The sequence below is a fragment of the Callithrix jacchus genome, chromosome 11, assembly GCF_049354715.1.
Source record: "Callithrix jacchus isolate 240 chromosome 11, calJac240_pri, whole genome shotgun sequence".
Classification (NCBI taxonomy): Eukaryota; Metazoa; Chordata; class Mammalia; order Primates; family Cebidae; genus Callithrix; species Callithrix jacchus.
Window position 1 is genome coordinate 90,919,013 of NC_133512.1, and position 16,345 is coordinate 90,935,357.

The following is a 16,345-nucleotide window of genomic DNA, read 5'->3' on the forward strand; positions in this document are numbered from 1 at the left end:
GTCAGGACAAGAAAGAACAAGCTGCACTGAAGAATTTTAGACCGAAGGAATTAGGACTTTTCCACTGTTCAGTAGAAGAGTTAAGCAGTGGTGTGAAGTCAACAGAGTATTTGGAAAGACACCTTCTAACTACAAGGGAGGTGGACTTAAGGAAGAGAGTGACGGCTGAACAGCAGGGAGACCATTACTAAGATGCTTCAAATGAGATGTGCCTGAATCAGAAACAAGCAGCAGACAAGGAGAGCTATTCAAAGCAGCTGTTCAGGGCCTTCCTCTAAGACAAGGAGACTCTACCAAGAGGGTTCCATGCTCATCCACAAATGCTACAACTAATGCCAGCAATCTTCCATTTCTAACATAAAAAAGAAAGCCAGGCACAGTGGCTCACGCCTGCAATCCCAGCACTTCGGGAGACTGAGGTGGGTGCATCACCTGAGATCAGGAGTTCAAGACCACCTCTACTAAAAATACAAAAATTAGCCAGGCGCGGTGGCTCAAGCCTGTAATCCCAGCACTTTGGGAGGCCAAGGCGGGTGGATCAAGAGATCGAGACCATCCTGGTCAACATGGTGAAACCCCGTCTCTACTAAAAATACAAAAAATTAGCTGGGCATGGTGGCGCGTGCCTGTAATCCCAGCTACTCAGGCGGCTGAGGCAGGAGAATTGCCTGAACCCAGGAGGCGAAGGTTGCGGTGGGCCAAGATCCCGCCATGGCACTCCAGCCTGGGTTAACAAGAGCAAAACTCCGTCTAAAAAAAAAAACATTAGCTGGGCACAGTGGTACACGCCCGTAATCTTAGCTACTTGGGAGGCTAAGGCAGGAGAATCACCGGAAGCCAAGAGGCAGAGGTTGCAGTGAGCCAAGATTTCGCCACTGCACTCCAGTGTGGGCGACAGAGTTAGATTCCATCCCAAAAAAATAAATACACTTCTTAGAACCCAAACGGCATGACTAACTAATCATCAAGTCACATGGTGCTCAATTAGTTTACTAATAACTGAGGCTTCGTTACTAGCCAATCAAGGGAGAAAAGCTGGGGCAACAATGTCTTACTGACTCGTGTCACGGCATGCATAATGGCAGGTGCATATCCTATCAGGCATTCTGTGAGTTACTGCTTGTAGGTGAGGAAACCGGGGCTCAGAAGAATTAAGTCAACGTCAGTATTCCAGCAAGTCCAAAACCCACGTGGGGGCCGAGCACAAAACGTGCCCCCGAAGTCCCAGCAACTGGGGAGGCTGAGGCGGGAGGAAGGTTTCAGCCCAGGAGTCTTAAGTTCAAACTGGGCACCTAACGAAGACACACGTTTATAAATAACAAAACTCCAGGTACTGGAGAAACATGAGCACTCAGGAGGACTGAAGGCATACTCAAGCCGCCTTCCCTGCCCTCCAGAAGCTCCGCCAGGAAAAACCGGCGCATCATCTGCATTTAAAATAATACACTACATCAAAGGAAATAATTTCTACAGATCACTCACAACAGAGCTCTAGAAGCACAGGTGTCCACCAGCACCCCACTTAGCAAAAATCCTTTATAAAACTGTGCTGCTCAGCCAGGTGTTGTGGCTCACGCCTGTAATCCCAGCACTTAGAGAAGCCGAGGCAGGCAGATCATCTGAGGTCAGGAGTTCGAGACTAGCCTGACCAACATGCAGAAGCCCCTTCTCTACTAAAAATACAAAATCAGCCAGGCGTGGTGGCACAGGCCTATAGTGGGAGTCTGAGGCAGGAGAATCGCTTGAACCCGGGAGGCAGACATTGCAGTTAGCTGAGATCGCGCCACTGCACTCCAGCCTGGGCAAAAAGAGAAAAACCTGTCACCAAAAAAAAAGCAAAAGAACTAATTGTGCAAAGCAAGACATGAATATTGTTTACAGAAACAGAATTGCAAATGATCAAAACAGAAAAACCTCTTCAGTAGAACCACAAAAAGAATTAGTCTAATCGCCATTAATCAAAAATAACCTTCTCCAATAAATTTAATAAACTCTAACTTCAGGACTTTTAGAAAACATGCCACATAAAGATCATCAGTTTCTGGACAGGCGTGGGTAGCTCATGTGTGCAATCCCAGCACTCTGGGAGGCCAAGCAGGGGTGGATCACCTGAGGTCAGGAGTTTGAGAACGGTCTGGCCAACATGTTAAAAGCCCAACTCTACTAAAATTACAAATCAAGTCAGGAGTGATGGCGCAGGGTCCCAGCTGAGGCAGGAGAATTGCTTGAACCTGGGAGGCAGAGTTTGAAGTGAGTCAAGATCACACAACTGCACTCAAGCCTGGGCAATAGAGCATGACTCCATCTCAAACAAAAAAAAAATCAGTGGTTTTCTAAGCTCAGCTGAGGAGAGGCGAGGTGGCTCACGCCTGTAATCCCAGCACTTTGGGAGGCCAAGAGAGCCGGATCACCCGAAGTCAGGAGTTCAAGACCAGCCTAGCCAACACAGCGAAACTCAAGCTCTACTAAAAATACAAGAATCAGCCAGGCATAGTGGCAGGCACCTGTGGTCCCAGGTACTCTGGAGGCTGAGGCAGGAGAATCACTTGAACCTGGAAGGCGGAGGTTGTACTGAGCCAAGATTATGACTGCACTCTTGCCTGAGAAACAGAGGGAGATTCTGTCTCAAAAAAAAAAAAAAATCGGCTGGGCGTGGTGGTGGATGTCTGTAATTCCAGCTACTCAGAAGGCTGAAGCCGAAGAATTGCTTGAGCCTGGGAGACAGAGGTTGCAGTGAGCCAAAATCAATCATACCACTGCACTCCAGCCTAGGGGACAGACTCAGTCTAAAACACCAAAAAAAAAAAAAAATAGGTAGGAAAAATAAAAATTAAAACCCACAGCAGTGAATTCTCACTCCTTATCAAACATCACTTACTTATTTCATTCTTTAATATGTCCTAAAATGTTTATGAAACAAATATGAGAAGTTATTTCCTCATTACTCAAAATCAAAAACCATTTCTTCAACTGGCAGTTATAACCTACTAGATACTTCCGGGCTTAACTAACTCTCTTTCATTAAAAACATCATAGGAGGCCGGGCGCGGTGGCTCACGCCTGTAATCCCAGCACTTTGGGAGGCCAACGCAGGTGGATCATGAGGTCAAGAGATCAAGACCATCCTGGCCAACATGGTGAAACCCCATCTCTACTAAAAATACAAAAAAATTAGCTGCGCATGGTGGCGTGCACCTGTAGTCCCAGCTACTCAGGAGGCTGAGGCAGGAGAATTGCTTGAACCCAGGAGGCGGAGGTTGCGGTGAGCCGAGATCGCACCATTGCACTCCAGCCTGGGTAACAAGAAAAAAAAAAAAAAAACATAGTAATTGGCCAGGCTCAGTGGCTCACATCTGTAATCCCAACACTTTGGGAAGTCGAGGCAGGTGGATCATTTGAGGTCAGGAGTTCAAGACCAGCCTGGTCAACATGGTGAAACCCCGTCTCTAGTAAAAATGCACAATTACTTTCCTCAGCTGACACCAAAGTGCTCAGTTCTTCAGAGGAAGTTAAGGCCGCATTGGGGTGAGACCCTCCTTCATCCGGCGACTAGCACCACGTCCGGCAGCGCTAGCCCCACACTCACCCGCACCATGGCCTCCGTCTCCGAGCTCACCTGCATCTACTCGGCCCTCATTCCGCATGACGATGAGGTGACCGTCACAGAGGATAAGATCAATGCCCTCATTAAAGCAGCCCGTGTAAATGTTGAACCTTTTTGGCCTGGCTTGTTTGCAAAGGCCCTGGCCAATGTCAACACTGGGAGCCTCATCTGCAACGAAGGGGCTGGTGGGTCTGCTCCAGCAGCTGGTGCTGCACCAGCAGGAGGTCCTGCCCTCTCCACTGCTGCTGCTCCGGCTGAGGAGAAGAAAGTAGAAGCAAAGAAAGAAGAATCCGAGGAGTCTGATGATGATATGGGCTTTGGTCTTTTTGACTAAACCTCTTTTATAATGTGTTCAATAAAAACCTAAACTTAAAAAAAAAAAAAAAAAATGCAGAATTAGCCGGACATGGTAGCATGCCTGTAATCCCAGCTATTCGGAAGACTGAGGCAGGAGAACTGCTTGAACCCGGGAGGCGGAGGTTGGAGTGAGCCAAGGTCGCACCATTGCACTCCAGCCTGGGCAATGAGAGCAAAACCCCAAAACAAAAAAAATAAAATAAATAGCTAGGTGGTAGTGGAGCACACCTGTAATCCCAGCTACCCAGAAAGATGAAGCAGGAGAATCGCTTGAGCCTAAGAGGCAGAAGATGGGGTGAACTGAGATTGCCCAGTCTGGGTGAGAGTAAAACCCTAACTCAAAAAAATATATTTTAAAAATAATAGGGCCAGGCGCGGTGGCTCACGCCTGTAATCCCAGCACTTTGGGAGGCCGAGGCGGGTGGATCACGAGGTCAAGAGATCGAGACCATCCTGGTCAACATGGTGAAACCCCGTCTCTACTAAAAATACAAAAAAAATTACCTGGGCATGGTGGCACGTGCCTGTAATCCCAGCTACTCAGGAGGCTGAGGCAGGAGAATTGCCTGAACCCAGGAGGCAGAGGTTGCGGTGAGCCGAGATCGTGCCATTGCACTCCAGCCTGGGTAACAAGAGCGAAACTCCGTCTCAAAAAAAAAAAAAAACTGGAACGATGCAGAAGATTAGCACGGCCCCTGCGTAAGGATGACATGGAAATTAATGAAGCAGTTCCATATTTAAATAAAAAAATTTTTTTAGAAAAAAAAAAACAACTTACTTCTCAACTAGGACGTCTCCAAGAACATGAAAAAGATCAACCATGATTTATGTCCATACAAAAACATAGGATTCTGACAAAACACCTCATTAATATCAATACAAGGAACGCATCAATTTTTCCTAGTTGACTTATCCAGAAAATCATTTTTTCTAGGTAGGCGTCATTTTTCTATTCCTACATCATCGTTTCTAACATATTCTTGTTTTCACCAACTTTGCTTTTCGTCTCATTAACCTCTTTTTAAGTCTGAGATTCTCAAGTTCTATTCATCAAGTACAGCATTTGCCAAATCCTGCCACTCTTCTTACTCGCTAAAAAGCCTGCAGTTACCCGCCTCTCACCACAAGGTGGTGTCCTGGACAAATTTAAACAAACCGATTTTGAACAGAATCATTTCTCAGAAAATAAAAGTTTTAAAAATGTTTTTTTAAAATCCTGTTAATCCAGTGTCTAACCTGGATGCAAATAAATATTAAAAAGTAAAAATCCTGTCAAAACATCAACTCACAAAGACTGACTATATTCTCTTATTCCTCAACAGATACGCGTAAGCAATAGCCAATACAGAAGCTGACCTTTACTGCTGACCACAGTAAGGCGTTGTCTGTGCGGTCAGGCGGGTTACACTCAGTCCACAGCGACATGTTCAGGATGACTAAAAATACCTGCCCAAGTTTTAAAGTGCCCTCTTGTTAAAAAATCTTTTAAAATGACAACAAAAAAAGTAAATAAATACATGACAGCTGGAAGCGGGGGCTCACGCCTGTAATCCGAGCACTTTGGGAGGCCAAGACAGTGCATCACCTGAGGTCAGGAGTTTGAGAGCAGCCTGGCCAACATGGGAAAACCCCATCTCTACTACAAATACAAAAATTAGCCGGGTGTGATGGCGGGTGCCTGTAAATCCCAGCTACTCCGGAGGCTGAGGTGGGAGAATCCCTTGAGCCTGGGAGGGGGAGGGTGCAGTGAGCCAAGATGGCGCCACTGTACTCCAGCCTGGGCAACAAGAACGAAACTCCATCTCAAAAATAAAAAAGGTGCAAACAGACCATCCCACCCCATACCCCAAACCTGGATTTGCGTTATCTTCCTTGAAAACTGATGGGGGTGACGGGTACCACTGTCATTTGAAACTGTCCAGAGTTAATACAAGGGACTAAGTGCTTGCTTAAAAACACAAGCTAACGTATGCCACTCAGTTACAGGTATCACACTGTAATACCATAGCCGTATCTTAGTCTGTACAATATTCAACAACACTCCCCAGTGTTCCAAAAAAAACTGCCCTACAGCCAGAATTACTTCCCAAACCTAACACTTTCATATCCAGAATAAATTTTTAAATACTGACGTTTTGAAGAGGGTTCTGAACTCATCCCAATTTTTTTGGTTTGTTTTCGTTTTCTGAGACGGAGTTTTGCTCTCGTTGCCCAGGCTGGAACGCAACGGCACGATCTCAGCTGACTGCAACCTCCGCCTCCCAAGTTCAAGCGATTCTCCCGCCTCAGCCGCCCGTGTAGTTGGGATTACAGGTATACGCCACCACACCCCGCTAATTATTTGTATTTTAGGTATTGATGGAGTTTCCCCATGTTGGTCAGGCTGATAAAACTCCGGGCCTCAGGTTATCTGTCCGCCTCGGCCTCCCAAAGTACTGGGATTACAGGCGTGAACCTACATGTCCGACCTTCAAATATTTTAGAAGTTTTGCCCTCTGAAATTCCCAACTTTCTTACCTTCCACAGCAGACTAAACCTAGTTGGGCATTTTTCAAAAGCTTCTCAACCTTTTATTCTCCCACTTCCTGTCAAGTCTCCACATGTACCAATTGAAGGCAACGTAATTCCCAAATTTCACATTCGACATAATCCATAAAAACGCACAGCTCATTACGCTGTGTATAAAAAGCATTCATCCTTTTATCACAAAAGGCAGAAAGAAATGTGAAAGCACCAACTCCAAGGAAGCTTAAGGCTCTCAAGAGTGTAAACAATGAAGGCTAGAGTCTGCGGGACGCGGTGACTCACGCCTGTAATCCCAGCACTTTGGGAGGCTGAGGCAGGCAGATCACTTGAGACCAGGAGTTCGAGACCAGCCTGACCAACATAGAGAACCTCCGTCTCCACTAAAAATACAAAAATAGCTTGGGCGTGGTAGTGCATGCCTGTGATCCCAGCTACTCCGGAGGCTGAGGCGGGAGAATTGCTTCAATCCGGGAGGCGGAGGTTGCGGTGAGTCGAGATCGTGCCACAGCACTCCAGCCTGAACAAAAAGAGCAAAACTCCGTCTCAAAAATAAAATAAAAACGATGAGAACTACAAAGAGCGCCGCTCAGCCTACTCTTCCCAAACAGGCTGAAGCCTCCGGGCTCACAGGCAGCAACCCTTCGTTGCTGGCACGGTCCTTCTACTCAGGCTGTTTCCTGCCTCGTTTATGAGGAAATTAGTAATGAAGTTTACATCTGACTAGCAAATCCATCCTTTAAAAAATGCGCCGGCACCAAAACCTTTTTCGAGCCAACACATGGTCTGCAGTTTACACTCGGCGTGTCACTGACCTCCTAGTTGGGTAAGTTTTAGTATAAACTTGGATGAACTTGAGCCGCATGAGCCACGGTACAGCTTCTTTAAGGCAGAGTAGAGCGGCGTTCAGAGTAAGAAACAGCCCGCTCATCCACAAACTTCTGACCACCCTTCGCGATTCCCAGGAACAGCGCTCTGCAGTCCACCACCTGCTCCCTTCTCCCTCCGAACTTGGCGGCGTGGACACGCATTCCTGCTCCGCCGGCCACTCGCGTTTCTGGTTTCAGACTCCAAGTGCGGGAGGCTTAGGAAAAGCAAGCGCTCCACGCCTCCCACGGTGCCCGCCCCCGGCCCCCCGGGCCCCAGCCGGCCGCTCCCAGGCCCAAGCCCCACCCCCACCCCCGACCGCCGCCGCGGAGGCCGGGCCGCGCTCCAGCAAGGACGCCGGGCGGGGAGGACGCGGCCGGGCGGCACCAGACCCCAGCCCCAACCCCAACCCCAGCCCCAGAGGACCCCACCCACCCTTCGCCCCGCGACCCGGGCCACGGCCCCCCCGCCCCGCCCAGCCCTAGTCCGGCCGGCGACCCCGGTCACCCCCCGCACGCTGTTGCGAGGCGCCGGGTCAGGTCCGCCGTCTGCCGGCTGCGCGCGGGGCCCTCGGCCGACCTTCCCTGACCCTCGGAGTAGACGCTCACCGAGGACGAAGGCGACCGGTGGCGGGACGCAGGGGAGGTGGGGGTGACGGCCCGAATCTCCTCAGGGCTCCAGCACTACTGCGCTGGTGGCGGCGGCTCCTCGCGCTTTCCTTTCTCTCCTTTCTCCAACAACAAACAGGAAATGCGTCACGCGGCGGCGGCACAGCATCGTCAACTTCCGCCCGGTCCTGACGCCGCGCATGCGCAGTTTCCACTGCCCATACCGCGGGCTCGGTGTCGGGGCGCCCGCCCCACCTTCGCGAAGGTTCTAGGCCCTTCCGCCGCCACTTGGAGGCCAGGAAGCTGGGGGTGAGGGGGCGGAGCTCGAGACCGCGTCTACGGTACCCGAGAACCCAGACGTGCCGAAAGCGCCGTAGCCAATGGGCGGCCTACTCCAGGGAGGCCGAGAAGACTCCACGAGGGATTGATCGTTGTGGGCGAGAAGGAACCGGTTCTGGAAACCGCGAACTCCTCGCGCCCTTCACCTTCCTCTTGGCCCCGCCTCTCGCCCGCGGCCCCCCTGTGGAGCTGCGTGGCCTCTCCCCACAGCGGGACGAAAGCTGGGGCGCGGGCTGAGAACAGCCGAGAGCGCGCCTTCCAGCCTGGGCGACAGGGCGAGACTGTGTCTCAAAAAAAAAAAAAAGCTTCCAAAAAGGCTGGGTCAACATCACTGGTTTAAAAATGGCAGCAAGAGGGCCGGGCGCGGTGGCTCAGGCCTGAAACCACAGCACTTTGAAAGGCCGAGGCTGGCAGATCACCTAAGGTCGAGAGTTCAAGACTAGCCTGGCCAACATAATGAAACCCCCGTCTCTAAAATACAGAGATGACCCGGGCCTGGTGGCGCACACCTGTAATCCTAGCTACTCGAGAGGCTGAAGCAGGAGAACCGCTTGAACCCGTGAGGTTGAGGTTGCTTTGAGCCGATATCACGCTATTACACTCTTGCCTGGGAGACAAGAGCAAAACTGTCAGGCCGGGCGCAGTGGCTCACGCCTGTAACCCCAGCACTTTGGGAGGCCGAGGCGGGCGGATCACTTGAGGCCAGAAGTTCGAGACCAGCCTGGCCAACATGCTGAAACCCCGTCTTTTTAAAAAGAAAAGAAAAGAAACCCGGGCGCGGTGGCTCACACCTGTAATCCCAGCACTTTGGGAGGCCGAGGCGGGTGGATCACGAGGTCAAGAGATCGAGACCATCCTGGTCAACATGGTGAAACCCCGTCTCTACTAAAAATACAAAAAATTAGCTGGGCATGGTGGCGCGTGCCTGTAATCCCAGCTACTCAGGAGGCTGAGGCAGGAGAATTGCCTGAACCCAGGAGGCGGAGGTTGCGGTGAGCCGAGATCGCGCCATTGCACTCCAGGCTGGGTAAGAAGAGCAAAACTCCGTCTCAGAAAAAAAAAAGGAGCAAAACTGTCTGAAAACTAAAAACAAATAAGGCAGTGAGAGCGCCGGGCGCGATGGCGCATGCGTATAATCCCCGCACTTGGAAGGCAGATGCTTGAGGAGGAAAAAAACCAAGCAGAGGCCCGGGAAGACAAGTCCCCGCTCCCCAATTTAAGGAAGCCCAGTCACCCTGAGTTCCCCGGCGAACCGGAGAGCGTGAAGACTTCGCCAAGTAATGATGACAGAAGGAAACTGTGGCCGAAAATACAGATGAGGTTTTTTAGATTAAATCGTGACAGTAGTTTCCTGAAAACGCAGAGCATTTTGATCGCTGGACTTTAGGTCAGCCCCAGGCCCTCTAGTCTTTCCCGCGTCCTCATGCGTTCTGGTTCTAACCCTGGAGATCAACACAACACGCGTGGAGACGACCCCGTGCGGTCAGACTCGTTTCCAGTAGCGAACGGGTGCAGTCGACCCACAGCCTAAGGAGGCAGACAAGCAGTTATGCACTGGAGCCTGGCCCGCGTCTCCCAGTCTTCCTCTCCAGCATTGAGCCAGATGCTTGCTACTGTGTTGTCTTGGTCCCCGCCCACCTTGTACTTTCCTTTAAGACATAAAAATCCCTTTTTGTCACGCCTTTCCTGATCCTGTGATGTGCTGACACTGAATTCTAGGGACCTGCTCAGCCACCTTCTCAACTAACAACGGTGATGAGTTCTTGATCACTTAAAGCCTGGGGTATATTCAAGTAAAAGGCCCTTTAGCACTTGAATAACTTGTAGTTTATTAGAACTGTTAGTAATGAAAGAGTTCAAGAAATGCCACCCCGAATTATGCCACGTTAGGGTACTGATTAATAACTAGTACACTGAGTACCAAGTTAGTATGCCATCGATCCGAGGGCATATGGGGACCTGCCAAGGCAGGGAGGGGCATTCTCTGAATTCCCCTTAACCACATAAAGATAGATCATCCCAAAGGAACTCAATTGTCTTGACCCCCTTCCTGGAAATCTCAGCCACAGGGAAGAAAGAACCGGTATCACCAGACAAGAGTGCCAAGGGACCTCAGCTCCATGCCCAGACAGACTTTGCCACAGGCCCCCACCGATTCTTCGGAAGGCAAAACTCATGAGCTGCAGATCTCACTGGATTCTGGGTTGCCCTAGTATGCGTTGTAAATTTGTATACTTTTTCTCTTGTCAATCTGTCTACTGTCAGCTTAGCTCAGAGACTCCGTTATCAAACCCTCAGAGACCGGAGGGAAAATTTCCCCTCTACAGCTCCTTCATTTTAGACAACTGGAACACTTGGTTAATGGCTCTAATTTTTATACTTCAAAATGAAAGATTGCTTTATATTTTCTATTCTTTTTTTTTCTTTTGAGACAGGATCTTGCTCTGTCATTCAGGCTGGGGTGCAGTGGTTCAGTCATGACCCGCTGCAGCCTTGACCTCCTGGGCTCAAGCGGTCCTCTTGCCTCAGCTTCCCAAAGTGCTGGGATTACCGGTGTGAGCCACTGTGCCAGGTCATTTTTCATATTTCTTAAACTTTGTGTTACCGCATGTCATTTCTAGCAGATGATCAGTTAGCAAAGGAAAATCTGACTTGATTCTCTATTCTATTTTTTTTTTTTTTGAGACTGAGTTGGAGTGCAGTGGCATGATCTCAGCTCACTGCAACCTTCAGCTCCCAGGTTTAGGTGATTCTCCTGTCTCACCCTCCTGAATAGCTGGGATTACAGGCATGAGCCACTATGCCTGCCTAATTTTTTGTATTTTTAGTAGAGGTGAAGTTTCACCATGTTAGCCAGGCTGGTCTCCAACTCCTGACTTTAAGTGATCCAGCCACCTCCGCCTCCCAAAGTGCTGAGATTACAGGCGTGAGCCACCGAGCCCAGCCTCTATTCTCTTTTTTTAATTATTATTATAAAGACAGGTTTTCTTTTTAATTTCTTTTATAATTATTATTATAAAGACCATGTTGGTCAGGCTGGTCGTGAACTCCCGACCTCAGGTGATCTGCCCACCTTGGCCTCCAAAGTGTTTGGATTACAGATGTGAGCCACCATGCCCAGCCTATTCTCTCTTTTTTTTTTTTTTTTTACTGGTTATACAAATGGTCAAAAGGAAGAAATAGCACAGTATTTTGTGTTAGTATGGGCATCTCATAATAAAACGTAAAGTAATCTCAGCAAAGACTGGAATTTCAGATATGTGCGCAGCTTGGCACTGTCACATGTAACCTATCTGCTAGGAGGTCGATGGAGGTTTATTTCCATCTCAGTGTTGACAGACAGTACTGTCATGGGATGTTTTACCTTTAATAAGTCCCTACAGCAGTTGTGAGCTAATCTTGAAATGCAGACAGCACAGACATGAATTTTACATTGTAAGTGGCAGGCTAGCCACAAATAGCTTTTTCTTCCCCCTTCAAAAAAGGAATATATGTATTTCTTGTTATTAAAATATGTATCAGGCTGATCGCAGTGGTGCACACCTGTAATCCCAGCACTTCAGGAGGCTGAGGCAGGAGGACTCCTTGACCTAGGAATTCCTCAGCCTGGGTAACACCACAAGACCGATTTTTGTATTTTTAGTAGAGACAGGTTTTCACCAGGTTGATGAGGCTAGTCTTGACCTCCTGACCTCAGGTGATCTACCCACCTCTGCCTCTCTCTCTCTCTCTTTTTTTTTTTTTTTTAAGAGATGGGGTTTCACCATGTTGGCCAGGCTGGCCTCGAACGCCTGACCTCAGGTGATCCACCCACTTCAGCCTCCCATCTCTACCAAAAAAAAAATTTCTGGCCAGGCGCCATGGCTCACGCTTGTAATCCCAACACTTTGGGAGGCCGAGGGAGGCTGATCATAAGATCAGGAGTTCGAGAGCAGCCTAACCAACATGGTGAAACCCTGTCTCTACTAAAAATACAAAATTAGCCAGGCGTGGTGGTGCATGCCTATAGTCCCAGCTACTGGGGAGGCTGAGGCAGGAGAACTGCTTGAACCTGGGAGATGGAGGTTGCAGTGAGCTGAGCTCACACCACTGCTCTCCAGCCTAGGCCACAAATCGAAACTCTGCCTCAAAAAAAAAAATAAATAAATAAAGGAGCTTCCAAAGAGGCTGGGTCAACATCAACAGTTTAAAAAAGCAACAAGAGGCCAGACATGGTGGCTCATGTCTGTAATCCCAGCACTCTGAGAGGCAGAGGTGGGTGCGGGGCGTAGTGGCTCAGGCCTATAATCCCAGCACTTTGGGAGGAAGTGGGTGGATCACCTGAGGTCAGGCGTTCGAGGCCAGCCTGGCCAACATGGTGAAACCCCATCTCTTAAAAAAAAAAAAAAAGAGAGAGAGTGGCAGAGGTGGGTAGATCACCTGAGGTCAGGAGGTCAAGACTAGCCTCATCAACCTGGTGAAAACCTGTCTCTACTAAAAATACAAAAATCGGCCGGGCGCGGTGGCTCAAGCCTGTAATCCCAGCACTTTGGGAGGCCGAGGTGGGTGGATCACGAGGTCATGAGATCGAGACCATCCTGGTCAAAATGGTGAAACCCCGTCTCTACTAAAAATACAAAAAAAAAAAAAAAATTAGCTGGGCATGGTGGTACGTGCCTGTAATCCCAGCTACTTGGGAGGCCGAGGCAGAAGAATTGCCTGAACCCAGGAGGCGGAGGTTGCGGTGAGCCGAGATCGCACCATTGCACTCCAGCCTGGGTAACAAGAGTGAAACTCCGTCTCAAAAAAAAAAAAATTAGCTGGACATAATGATACACGCCTGTAATCCCACCTACTCCGGAGGCTGACGCAGGAGAATCGCTTGAACCCAGGAGATGGAGATTGCAGTGAGCCCATATTGTACCATTGCACTCCAGCCTCAGGGATAAGAGCAAAACTATCAAGAAAGAGATGTTCAGAAACAAACAAATAAAAGGAGCAAAACTGTCTCAAAACTAAAAACTACCAGGCGTGGTGGTTCACGCCTATAATGCCAGCACTGAGGGAGACTGAGGTGGGCAGACGGCAAGGTTAGGAGATGGAGACCTCGTGAGGTCAGGAAGTAGAGAGTATTCTGGCCAACATGGTGAAACCCTGTCTGTACTAAAAATACAAAACTTAGCTGGGCCTGGTGGCGTCCACCTGTGGTCCCAGCTACTCCGGAGGCTGAGGCAGGAGAACCGCCTAAACCCAGGAGGCAGAGGTTGCAGTGAGCCGATATCGTGCCATGGTCTCCAGCCTGGCCAGGGAGCAAGACTCTGTCTCAAGAAAAAAAAAAAGAAGAAACTAAAAAGGAAAATAAAAAATAAAAAGGCAGTGAGAGGAGCAGGTACCGTGGCACATGCCTGTAATCTCTGCACTTTGAAAGGCAGATCCCTTGAGCTCAGGAATTTGAGACCAGCCTGGGCAGCGTGGTAAAACCCCATCTCTATAAAAAGTAAACTGTAGTCCCAGCTACTCAGGAGGCTGAGGCAGGAGGATTGTTTGAGCCTGGGGAGACTGAGGCTGCAGTGAGCCACGATCAAGCCACTGCACTCCAGCCTGGACAACAGAGTGAAACCCTGTATCAAAAAATAAAATGAGATAAATAAATAAGGAGCCAGGTACGGTGGCTCACACCTGTAATCCCAGCACTTTGGGAGGCTGAGGCAGGCATATCACCAGGTCAGGAGTTCAAGTCCAGCCTGACCAATATGGTGAAACCCCATCTCTACTAAAAATACAAAACTTAGGCCGGGTGCAATGGCTCCTGCCTGTAATCCCAGCACTTTGGGAGGCCAAGGCAGGTGGATCACCTGAGGTCAGGAGTTTGAGACCAGCCTGGCCAACACGGTGATAACCTGTCTCTACTAAAAATACAAAATGTAGCCAAGTGTGGTGGCAGGTGCCTGTAATCCCAGCTATTCAGGAGGCCGAGGCAGGAGAATTGCTTGAACCTAGGAGGTGGAGGTTGCAATGAGTTGAGATCATGGCATTGCACTCCAGTTTGGGTGACAAGAGTGAGACTTTGTCTCAAAAAGAAAAAGGAAAAAAAAAGGCCAGGCACGGTGGCTCACGCCTGTAATCGTAGCACTTTGGGATGCCGAGGTGGGTGGATCACCTGAGGTCAGGAGTTCAAGATCAGCCTGGCCATCATGGTGAAACTCCATCTTAAAAAAAAAAAAAAAATTAGCCAGGTTACTGGTGACACCCACCTGTAACTCCAGCTACTCTGGAGGCTGAGGCAGGAGAATTGCTTCAACCTGGGAGACAGGTTGCAGTGAGCCACGATTATGCCATTGCACTCCAGCCTGGGCAACAGAGTGAGACTCCATCTCAAAAAAAAATTGGGGAGTGAGAGCTGGGAAGGGTTCATAAGTAAAGTTTGGTAACCTCAGGGCTGGGTGAGGTGGCTCATTCCTGTAATCCCAGCACTGTGGGAGGCCAAGGCGAGTGGATCATGAGGTCAGGAGATCAAGACCATCCGGGCCAACTGGTGAAGCCTTGTCTCTACTAAAGATACAAAAATTACATGCCTGTAATCCACGCATTTTGGAGGCCAAGGCAGGCGGATCACCTGAGATCAGGAGTTCAAGACCAGCCTGACCAACATGATGAAACCCCGTCTTAAAAAAAAAAAATGCTGAAACCGTATTTGGTCAGTTAAAAAATAAAAAAATATATACAAAAATTAGCTGGGCTTGGTGGTGCATGCCTGTAACCCCAGATACTCAGGAGGCTGAGGCAAGAGAATCGCTTGAACCAGGGAGGTTGCAGTGAGCAGAGATCACCTCATTGCACTCCAGCCTGGGAGACAGAGCAAGACTCCGTTGCAAAAAAAAAAAAAAAAGTTTTGTGACCTCTGAAAGAGTAACTGCCGCAGGAGACGGCTGTTCCGTGCCTTGTGGGGAGCCCAAGTGGCAGCTGGAAAGATCTGTCAGAACAGGCGAGGGAAGCCGGACAGCCAGGGAGGGAACAACAGGGGAAGGTGTGGGTTTATCTGGTTTGGTGGTGGTGGTGGCTTCTGTTTGGCCATTACCTCAGAGACACTTACACACTCTTCTAATCATAGAGCCTGCTGGAAAGAGCCAGGAACCGCGGGGCTGGAGAGAAAGCGAGTGTTCCGGGGGCAAGGTGCAGGGGCGGGGCTCACCTTGAAGAGGGGTTCACACCCCTTACCTCAGCACAGCCCAGGAGACCGGGGAGGTGGAGACAGAGCCAGGCAGAAGTGGGACCAGCCTCAAGAAAGAAGGAGCATGGAGGCAGGGTGCAGTGGGTCACGCCTATAATCCCACCACTTTAGGAGGCCGAGGTGGGCAGATCATGAGGTCAAGAGTTCAAGACCAGCGTGGCCAACATGGTGAAACCCTGTCTCTACTAAAAATACAAAATTAGCTGGGTATGGTGGTGTGGGCCTGTAATCCCAGCTACTTGGGAGGCTGAGGCAGGAGAACTGCTTGAACCCAGGAGGTGGAGGTTGCAGCGAGCTGAAATCACGCCGTTGCACTCCCAGCCTAGGCAACAAGAGTGAAACTCTGTCAGAAAGAAAGAAAGAGAAAGAGAGAGAGAGGGAAGGAGGGAGGGAGGGAGGAGAACATGGATGGATGGATTCGGGGTAATGGCTCACAGGGAGCCTCTGGTACTGAGGTCAGCTGAAACATTCAAGGCTAAAGTGGAGTGAGGAGTTTCCTGGGCCAGCAAGCGCAAAGGCCGGGAAGGCTGCACTGCTCCCAGGTGGAGGGAGGAAGGCCCAGTGTTGACGGGGGTCAGACGGGAGGCTGAGGAGTGACCACAGGGACAAGAGGCATGGTTCCCTGTGGTGCCCACATCTCCCGATGCCCAATAAGACTTTAGGGCTGATGACTCGGTGACTTTACCCACATCAACAAGCCTCAGTTTCCCTGTCTGTAAAACAGGAAGAAGGCTACGAACTGTTGGGTACTAAACTGGTGTCAGAAAGAAACAGGGCAGTGAATGAGAACTGTGGTATGTGACACATATATTCATTCAGTGTTTCTCTAACGAAATC

The 16,345-nt window shown here is 49.6% G+C and overlaps 1 protein-coding gene, 1 non-coding gene and 1 pseudogene across 7 annotated transcripts in view; 2 read left to right on the forward strand and 1 right to left on the reverse strand.

Moving 5' to 3' along the window:
- The window catches only part of DNAJB6 (DnaJ heat shock protein family (Hsp40) member B6), a 79,815-nt gene extending 71,719 nt beyond the window's left edge, over positions 1-8,096 (reverse strand). For 3 of the 6 annotated variants that reach the window (XM_035254260.3, XM_035254255.3, XM_035254258.3), the window contains exon 1: positions 7,960-8,096. The gene's annotated coding sequence lies outside the window, so the exon portion shown is untranslated. Of the gene's footprint in view, positions 1-6,906; positions 7,005-7,299; positions 7,563-7,959 lie in introns of those variants that run through there. The other 3 variants (XM_078343338.1, XM_078343337.1, XM_035254257.3) reach the window with 2 other exon arrangements.
- LOC100390038 (large ribosomal subunit protein P1 pseudogene) lies at positions 3,539-3,960 on the forward strand (annotated as a pseudogene).
- On the forward strand, positions 4,598-4,701 carry LOC118143946 (U6 spliceosomal RNA). Its single transcript, XR_004728428.1, has one exon. It is a non-coding gene; the product is annotated as a U6 spliceosomal RNA (small nuclear RNA).
- Positions 8,097-16,345: the final 8,249 nt, after the last annotated feature.